The sequence below is a fragment of the Bombina bombina genome, chromosome 6 (genome assembly GCF_027579735.1).
Source record: "Bombina bombina isolate aBomBom1 chromosome 6, aBomBom1.pri, whole genome shotgun sequence".
Taxonomy (NCBI): Eukaryota; Metazoa; Chordata; class Amphibia; order Anura; family Bombinatoridae; genus Bombina; species Bombina bombina.
The window spans coordinates 120,745,430-120,755,802 of record NC_069504.1 but is presented as its reverse complement, the minus strand read 5'-3'; the positions used below and the strand labels follow the sequence as shown (position 1 = coordinate 120,755,802).

The 10,373-nt window shown below is 42.7% G+C and overlaps 1 pseudogene; it reads left to right on the top strand.

The window, feature by feature from the left end:
- The first annotated feature begins 1,499 nt into the window (after window positions 1-1,499).
- On the top strand, window positions 1,500-2,403 carry LOC128664979 (spindlin-Z-like; annotated as a pseudogene).
- Window positions 2,404-10,373: the final 7,970 nt, after the last annotated feature.

Genomic DNA, 10,373 nt, shown 5'->3' with positions numbered 1-10,373 from the left:
CCCCTTATATCAACGGGTACCGAGACCTGTTTTTTGCGTTTCCAATATTGCGCCGTACCCCAAACTAATCCTGAATGAAAAAAATAAAAATAAAATTTGGACTAGTGACGCACATTTTATGCACGCTGTGGCAATTGCAATTTGCAATAAAAATAATCTGCTAACAACAACCACTACCTACGACCACACCTGACTCCTGAAGTCATGCTTCAGTTATTCAGTCAAGTTAAATTATTTTTTTTTTCTTTATTATGCACAGCAGAGGCTCCAGGACCGTCGACAAAACCAGCAGCAGCAAAGAGGACATATGGCATCCTTTTGAAAAAAATTATTATAGGAAAGGCATTGATTTTAGAATCAACCGGTAAATCGAAAAAAACATTGATTAGACACCCAGTACACTTATTTTTCATTAGGCCTTTTTAATAAGAGGCTCCCGGAGCCTCAACCGAAACAACAGCATCAAAAAGTACATATGGCATCCTTGTGAATAATAGATTACTGGAAAGGTATTGATTTTAGAAACCCGTGGATAATTTTTTGCAAACGTGAAATCTAAAAAAACATAGATTATACACCCAGTACACTTCTTTATCCTTAGGCCTTTTTAGAAGAGTCTCCCGTAGCCTCAACAGAAACAACAGCATGAAAGAGGACATATAGCATCCTTGTGACTAATAGATTACAGGAAAGGCATTGATTTTAGAAACCCAGAGATAATTTGTTGCAACCGGGAAATCTAAAAACAAATGGATTAGACAACCAGGACACTTATTTATCCTTAGGCCTTAGTAGCAGAGGCTCCAGGACCCTCAACAAAACCAGCAGCAGTAAAGAGGACATATGGCATCCTTTAGAAAAATAGATTTCTGGAAAGGCATTGATTTTAGAAACCCAGAGATCATTAGTTGCAACGGTGCAATCTCTAAAAAATTGGATTATACACCAAGTACACTTATTTATCCTTAGGCCTTTTTCGCAGAGGCTCCAGGACCCTCCACAAAACCAGCAGCATGAAAGAGGACATATGGATCTGGCAGAGGAAATGTAGTGGGGGGAGGGGTTCCAAAGACGAAGGAAAATGAGGAACTGGAATGTGAGGGTATGGGCCGGGTCTGGAAGTTCAGCAGGAGAGCTTGAGGCGGGAGTTGCTGTTAGTGCTGCCGACAAAACCTATGACGGATAAGGCAGGCAGAAAAAAGGGAGGAGGTTAGGACACTAAAAAAAAAAATATATCATTGAGACAGAGTACTGCAACAAATCGCAAGGACTGGAGGGACTGTGTAGTAAACTGAATGTTACGTCTATGCAGCACTCTTCAGGTTGGAGTAGCCTGACATTGGAACCACTTGCTATGGATTGAAACACAGAAATCTTGCTTGGATGGTGGACTAAAAGGACACAGTTTCTTTGTATAGACTGGAACAAAAAAGGGTAATTGGAGGAATAGGATTTTTACCCTAGTTTGGCAGCTTTGCTGCCCTTTTATACACAGATGAATGAAGACCCCATTCGGAAAGGCTGCAGGTCAGAGAGCCAGAGGTGATGCAGCACATGCAGGTGTGTCTGCCAGTATGATGAAAAAAAAGGACTTCTCACAAGAAGCATCGAAATAATGTTGGTCTAAGCAAACCAATTTCCCAGCCCCGGAGGAATATTGTAGGTTGCAGAATACAGCATGGTTGAAAAGAAGGTAGTGGCCCAATAACACAATGGAAAGGAACTGTATTGGATCAAGTGCCAGTCAACCCATCCCTTTATCTTATTAAATATGATGGATTTGATTGTGTCTATGGACTAGAACTCCACAAGGACGAGCGAGTGTCTGCTCTTGAAGTTCTTCCAGATAGAGTTGCTTCATCTCGAATTAGTGATGCTCACTTGGCAGACACAATGATTGTTAAAGCTGTTGAACACATGTTTGAAACAGAAGATGGTTCTAAGGATGAGTGGAGAGGAATGGTCTTAGCAAGAGCTCCCATAATGAACACATGGTTTTATATAACCTACGAGAAGGACACAGTTTTATATATGTATCAGCTATTAGAGGACTTCAAAGAAGGAGATCTCCGCATCATGCCAGACTCTAATGATTCCCCTCCAGCAGAAAGAGAACCAGGAGAAGTTGTGGACAGCCTTGTAGGAAAGCAAGTGGAGTATGTCAAAGAAGATGGCTCAAAAAGGACTGGCATGGTAATACACCAAGTGGAAGCCAAACCCTCTGTTTATTTCATAAAATTTGATGACGATTTCCATATTTATGTCTACGATTTGGTGAAGACATCGTAGATGTAATATTTGACTTATTGCCAAACAGGTGGATTTATTAAATGTAAAATATGTAGACAAACCTGTCCACTTCTGTCCAATTATGTGACGCTTCAGATTCCAGGCAAGCCCGCAACCCCTTAAATGAAGTAACGCAGTTTTGTTGCTAAGAACAAAAAAAAAATATTTCCTCATCAAAAGGAAACAAACCACATTCTGTGATTTACAACTCATTTTGCATAATGGAATTTATCCTTTAGAAGGAAACTGATCTAGTAGTGGTGAATTCAAACAAAAGAAGCATGGATGCAAGAGACAAACTGGGCGAATTCTGTAAATTTTCAAAGTGGGGGAAAAAAAGGTTATAAAAATGTAATTGTTGTATTTCTTAAGCACTCATCCCTCATCAATACAAGTCCAGTTTGGTATATCTAACTACTTTAACATAGTTATCAGTATGTATTTCAATTAAAAGTATTTTTCCCAGTGTTACTTATGTCTTATAATGTGGGGAGTGTGGTGCTGCAGTTCAGTTATCCAGCTGCCCAGTGATGTAGGGTTTTTTTTTTTCTTTGGTCCCTCTTGTTACAACTTTCTGATTCATAATATTTTCTTACTTTTTGTACCTGTTTTGTCAGAAATCTTGTTATAGTACAACAATTGACAACTTATTTCCATTTTTTTTTATCCCATCCCAGTAAAAACGATTATTCAGCAAAAAAAAAAAAGAGGACATATGGCATCCTTTTGAAAATTAGATTACAGGAAAGGCATTGATTTTAGAAACACAGAGATCATTAATTGCAACCGTGAAATCTCAAAAAACATAGATTATACACCCAGTACACTTCTTTATCCTTAGGCCTTTTTAGAAGAGGCTCCCGGAGCCTCAACAGAAACAACAGCATGAAAGAGTACATATGGCATCCTTGTGAATAATAGATTACAGGAAAGGCATTGATTTTCGAAACCCCTGGATAATTTTTTGCAAACGTGAAATCTAAAAAAACATAGATTAGACACCAGTACACTTCTTTATCCTTAGGCATTTTTAGCAGAGGCTCCAGGACCCTCACCAAAACAAGCAGCAGGAAAGAGGACATATGGCATACTTTTGTAAATTAGATTACAGGAAAGGCATTGATTTTAGAAACACAGAGATCATTTATATGACCCGGGAAATAGAAAAAAACATTGATTAGACACCCAGTACACTTCTTTATCCTTAGGCCTTTTTAATAAGAGGCTCCCGGAGCCTCAACAGAAACAACAGCATGAAAGAGTACATATGGCATCCTTGTGAATAATAGATTACAGGAAAGGCATTGATTTTCGAAACCCCTGGATAATTTTTTGCAAACGTGAAATCTAAAAAAACATAGATTAGACACCAGTACACTTCTTTATCCTTAGGCATTTTTAGCAGAGGCTCCAGGACCCTCACCAAAACAAGCAGCAGGAAAGAGGACATATGGCATACTTTTGTAAATTAGATTACAGGAAAGGCATTGATTTTAGAAACACAGAGATCATTTATATGACCCGGGAAATAGAAAAAAACATTGATTAGACACCCAGTACACTTCTTTATCCTTAGACCTTTTTAATAAGAGGCTCCCGGAGCCTCAACAGAAACAACAGCATGAAAGAGTACATATGGCATCCTTGTGAATAATAGATTACAGGAAAGGCATTGATTTTAGAAACACAGAGATAATTTGTTACAACCGGGAAATCTAAAAAAACATTGAATAGACACCCAGTACACTTATTTATCCTTAGGCCTTTTTAGCAGAGGCTCCAGGAAAATCAACAGAACCAGCAGAAGGAAAGAGGACATATGGCATTCTTTTGAAAAAAAGATTATAGGAAAGGCATTGATTTTAGAAACCCGGAGATAATTTGTTGCAACAGGGAATTTGAATCAAAAAAATGATTCGATGGACACCCAGTACAATTCTTTCTCCTTAGGCCTTTTTATAAGAGGGTCCAGGACCCTCAAACAAAACACCAGCAGGAAAGAGGACATATGGCATCCTTTTGAAAAATAGATTACAGGAAAGGCATTGATTTTAGAAACCCAGAGATAATTTGTTGAAAATGGAAATTTGAATCCAAAAAATGATTTGATGGACACCCAGTACACTTCTTTCTCCTTAGGCCTTTTTATAAGAGGGTCCAGGACCCTCAAACAAAACACCAGCAGGAAAGAGGACATATGGCATCCTTTTGAACAATAGAGTACAGGAAAGGCATTGATTTTAGAAACCCAGAGATAATTTTTTGCAAATGGAAATTTCAATAAAAAAAATGATTCGATGGACACCCAGTGCACTTCTTTCTCCTTAGGCCTTTTTATAAGAGGATCCTGGACCCTCCAAAAAAACACCAACAGGAAAGAGGACGTATGGCATCCTTTTGAACAATAGAGTACAGGTACAGCATTGATTTTACAAACCCAGAGATCATTTTTGTCAAAAGTTAAATAGAAAAAAAAATGAGTGGACACCCAGTACACCTCTTTCTCCTTAGGCCTTTCTATAAGAGGATCCTGGACCCTCAAAAAAAACACCAACAGGAAAGAGGACGTATGGCATCCTTTTGAACAATAGAGTACAGGTACAGCATTGATTTTACAAACCCAGAGATCATTTTTGTCAAATGTTAAATAGAAAAAAAAAATGAGTGGACACCCAGTACACCTCTTTCTCCTTAGGCCTTTTTATAAGAGGGTCCAGGACCCTAAAAAAAACACCAGCAGGAAAGAGGACGTATGGCATCCTTTTGAACAATAGAGTACAGGAAAGGCATTGATTTTACAAACCCAGAGATAATTTTGGTCAAATTTGAAATAGAAAAAAAAAATGAGTGGACACCCAGTACACCTCTTTCTCCTTAGGCATTTTTATAAGAGGGTCCAGGACCCTCAAACAAAATACCAGCAGGAAAGAGAACATATGGCATACTTTTGAACAATAGAGTACTGGTACGGCATTGATTTTAGAAACCCACAGATAATTGTTTTGAAAAGTGAAATAGCCCCAAAAACCATGCTTGGACTCCAGGTCGTTCTCCTTCAGCTTTTTTATAAGAGGGTCCAGCACCCTCAACATAAACAACTGCAGGAAACACCACCACATATGCCATCCTTTTGCACAAGCGAGTACAGGTATGGTATCCATTTTAGAAACCCAGAGATAATTGAGAGGAACCAGGAAAATTTTTCAAAATATTTGCTGGGGCACCCATTACAGGTCGTTCTCCATCAGCCTTTTTATACCATGGGCCATGACCCGCAACAGCCACAACAGCATGAAACACCACATATGCCACCCTTTTGCACAATAGAGTACAGGTATGGCATAGATGGAACACGGAGATAATTTAGAGCAACCAATAGACGTATAAAGATGCTTGGTCGGTCCTACTCTTTGAAATTTGTGGCATTTTGCGTTCAATTTAATGGTCCACCAGATATGAGTGGTGTGCTAAGTTGTACAATTCGTAACAGTTTAATCACTAGTGTTATGTGCCTTATTTTTTTTATTTGAGTTTTGTACCCACAGAGCTGCAGCAGAGGCCAGAAAAATTCGGAATGTACAAATGACTGAAAAATTGGGGTATTGTTGTAGCAACTGCTGTAGCAGCGGCCAGAAAAATCGATGTTTGTAAAACATTTATAAAGTGCCCTAAAAGCTTGTGGCTTGAACACTAGTTGTTGGCGGATAAGTCAAGCAAGTCCTCCGGCTTTATAAAAAAAAAAAAAGGCCAGCCTGTGTACCAGTTGTAGCCCAAGCCTGCTCATCTCATCATCAGGCCTTTTTTATTCAAATGTATCGCCCAATGTCAGTTCCTTCGGGATCCAGCCCTCATTCATTTTTATAAAAGTGAGATAGTCAAGGCTTTTTTGACCTAGGCGACTTCTCTTCTCAGTGACAAAACCTCCTGCTGCACTGAAAGTCCTTTCGGACAGGACACTTAAAGCGGGGCAGGCCAGAAGTTCCATTGCAAATTGGGATAGCTCAGGCCACAAGTCCAGCCTGCACACCCAGTAGTCAAAGCTACTCCGCAGTTAAAGCTAGGTAGTCTGCTACCTGTCGGTTGAGTCTTTCTCTAAGGCTGGATCCCGAAAGGCTCTGATGGTGCATGGGAGTTAAAAAGGTACGCATGTCCTCCATCAACAAGACGTCAGGAAAGCGTCCGGTCCTTGCCGCCGTGGTCGTGGGAGGAGGAGGAGGAGGATTAATTTCATCTCTTCCCCTTTTACATTCCCGTGGTGCTGTGACATCACCCTTATACACTGTGTAAAGCATAGTTTTTAATTTATTATGAAAATGCTCCATCCTTTCCGACTTGCGGGAATTTGGTAACATTTCAGGCACTTTATGCTTATACCGGGGGTCGAGGAGCGTGGACACCCAGTACAGGTCGTTCTCCTTCAGCTTTTTTATACGAGGGTCCCTCAACAGGCACGACAGCATGAAAGAACCCATTTGAACAAGGTTGGATGCTGAGCTAATCATGTCGCATTCCTCCTCCTCCTCAATGATCTCACTGATGGTATCTTCTTCCCCCCAGCCACGTACAACACCACGGGTACCAGAGAGGTGACAACAACGAGCACCTTGGGATGACTGTTGTGCTCGGTCTTCCTCATCCTCCTCAAAGCCACATTCCTCCTCTGACTCCTCTTCCTCACAATCCTCTTCCTGCGTTGCCGCAGGTCCAGCAAGCGATGCTGATTCGGCTGTTTGCGGGGGTGATGGACACCACAACTCTCCCGCTTCCTCTTCACGCTCATCTACTGCCTGATCCAGCACTCTTCGCAGGGCACGCTCCAGGAAGAAAACAAATGGTATGATGTTTGTCACCTCCTCAAAAGGACGCATGAGCCTACAGGCATTGCGCATGAGCGTCCAGTAATTTGGCAAAAATATCCCCAGCTCCCCAGAGGCTGTCCTAGCACCCCGGTCATACAAATACTCATTAACAGATTTTTCTTGTTGGAGCAGGCGGTCAAACATTAGGAGTGTTGAATTCCACCGTGTTGGGCTGTCGCAAATCAAGCGCCTCACTAGCAGGTTGTTTCGACGCTGGATATCAGAGAAGTGCGCCATGGCCGTGTAGGAACTCCTGAAATGGCCACACACCTTCCTGGCCTGCTTCAGGACATCCTGTAAGCCTGGGTACTTATGGACAAATCGTTGTACAATCAGATTACACACATGTGCCATGCACGGCACATGTGTCAACTTGCCCAATTTCAATGCCGCCACCAAATTACTTCCATTGTCAGAAACAACCTTGCCAATCTCCAGTTGGTGCGGAGTCAGCCACTGATCCACCTGTGCGTTCAGGGCGGTCAGGAGTGCTGGTGCGGTGTGACTCTCCGCTTTCAGACAAGTCAACCCCAAGACGGCGTGACACTGCCATACCCGGGATGTAGCATAGTACCTGGGGAGCTGGGGGGGTGCCATAGATGTGGAGCAAGACGCAGAAGTTGAAGAGGACTCAGCCGAGGAAGAGGTTATGGAAGAGGATAGAGTAGGAGGAGTAGAGGAGGTAGCAGCAGGCCTGCCTGCAAGTCGTGGCGGTGTCACCAACTCTTCTGCAGAGCCACGCATTCCATGCTTGTCAGAAGTTAGCAGGTTTACCCAATGCGCAGTGTAGGTGATATACCTGCCCTGACCATGCTTTGCAGACCAGCTATCCGTGGTCATATGGACCCTTGCCCCAACGCTGTGTGCCAGACATGCCATAACTTCCTTTCTCACAACAGAGTACAGGTTTGGGATTGCCTTTTGTGAAAAGAAATTTCTGCCAGGTACCTTCCACTGCGGTGTCCCAATAGATACAAATTTTTTGAAAGCATCAGACTCCACCAGCTTGTATGGTAAAAGCTGGCGGGCTAAGAGTTCAGACAAGCCAGCTGTCAGACGCCGGGCAAGGGGGTGACTTTGAGAAATTGGCTTCTTACGCTCAAACATGTCCTTGACAGACACCTGACTGTGGGCAGATGACCAGGAACTGATACGTAAGAGAGACTGAGTGGAGGATGGTTGAGAGGGGGCAAGGAGGACAGCACTGGTTGACGTGGCTGAAGATGCTGGAGCAGGAGGAGGAGGGCGGCTTTCACTTTGTGTGCTGCTTCTACTCATGTGTTCTTCCCATCGGCCTTTGTGATGGGAGACCATGTGCCTTCGCAAAGCAGTTGTACCTAGGTGGCTGTTGGACTTCCCACGACTCAGTTTCTTTTGGCACAGGTTGCAAATGGCATCGCTGTTGTCAGAGGCAGACACACACAAAAAATGCCACACTGCTGAGCTCTGCGATGACGGCATTCTGGTGGTGGCAAAAGCATGCGTTGATGGGCGTCGACGGGCTGTCTGGCTGACCCCTGGTGACGATGCATGCTGTCTGACTGTGCCACTAGCTCCTTGAGACGACCTCCCAGTGCTTCCAAATCGTCTCCTCCTCCTCTCTGTCTCCCCATCTGAACTTTCCCCCTCTTCTTCTTCTCTTCTAGCAGGCACCCACGTGACATCCACCGACACATCATCATCAACCGCTTCACTTGTATCTGAAACATCAAGAAAGGAAGCAGCAGCGGGTACAACATCATCATCATCATCACACCGTACCTCCATGTCGGTAATGCTGCCTGACTGAGACTGATCACTATTATCTACATCCCCTGTCAATGATGGTTGCGCATCACTCATTTCTTCAAAATGATGTGTCAATAACTCCTGTGACAGATCAAGTGAAGCGGCTGTGGTGCTAGTGTTGGTGGTGGCGACAGGCGGCAAAGTGGCACTGGTCACTTGAGACCTGCCCAAAGCACAGCTGGATGTAGATGGTGCGTCAAGGTTAGGAGGACTAGCAGCGGAAGCTGAAGAAGATTGGGTTTCCTGTGTTAGCCATTCAACTAGGTCCTCCTTAGAAGTTTTTGCATCCCCCCTGGCACCCGGCGTCTGAACAATGTGCATATTTGTAGGGTCTAAAGGAATCACAGCACCACGACCACGACCACGGAACCTGCAGGGTGGCTTGCCTCTGCCTGTCATTTTTTTTTAAATGGACACTAACAATACTATTACACCAATTGAGTGGTGACACTGTGAAAGTGGGCAGAGTATACGCTGTGAGACTGACAACAACAAAAAAGACAGAAGTTTTAAAAATCACAAATTGTTAATTTTTTTAAATATTACTAGTACTGTGGCAACAAATATGATTGTTTGGCACTATTTGGTAAATGGGCCTGTCTGGCACACACGCTGGGAGAAAGGAAACTGCAATTCAATGGCACTAGGAGACTGAAGAATCACAGTCAAAACAGTGATGATTAACAAAAATTCCAATCCTGTTACAATAAATATGAGTGGTGGCACTAATTGGCTAGTTGCGACTGGCACACAGGCAGGCAGGCAGGCAGGCAGGAGGAAAATGCAATTCAAGGGCACTAGTAGACTGCAGATTGACAGTCAAAACAGTGTTGATTGACAAATTTTGCAATACTGTTAAAAGAAATATGATTGCTAGCACTAATTGGATAGTTGGGCCTGGTACACAGTCTGGCAGGCAGTAGAAAAGTGCAATTCAATGGCACAAGCAAAAAGAGGATTAAGATCAACAATCAAGATTTTTTTAATTTTAATTAGTAACTATACTGTGACAAAATATTTGGATTGGTGTAAATAGTTGGCAAGACGGCCTGGCACAAAAAGATGGCAGGCAGGAGGGAGATGCAATTCAAGGAAACTAGGAGACTGATTACTGACAGTCTAAACAGTGATGATTGACAATTTTTGAAATACTGTTAACAGAAATATGATTGCTGACAACAATTGGCTAGGTGGGGGCCTGGCTCACAGCAGGCTGCAAGGCAGGAGGAACGTGCTATTCAATGGCACCAGCAAACTGAGGATTCAAATCACAGCAACTATTACCAAAAATTTAAATTTTTAATTATTAGAATATTGTCACAACAAATATGATTGGTGTAAATATTTTTTAAGTAGGCCTGGCACACAGGCTTGGAAGGCTGTAGAAAAGTGCAATTCAAAGGCACGAGCAAACTGAGGGTTAAGATCATCAACAAT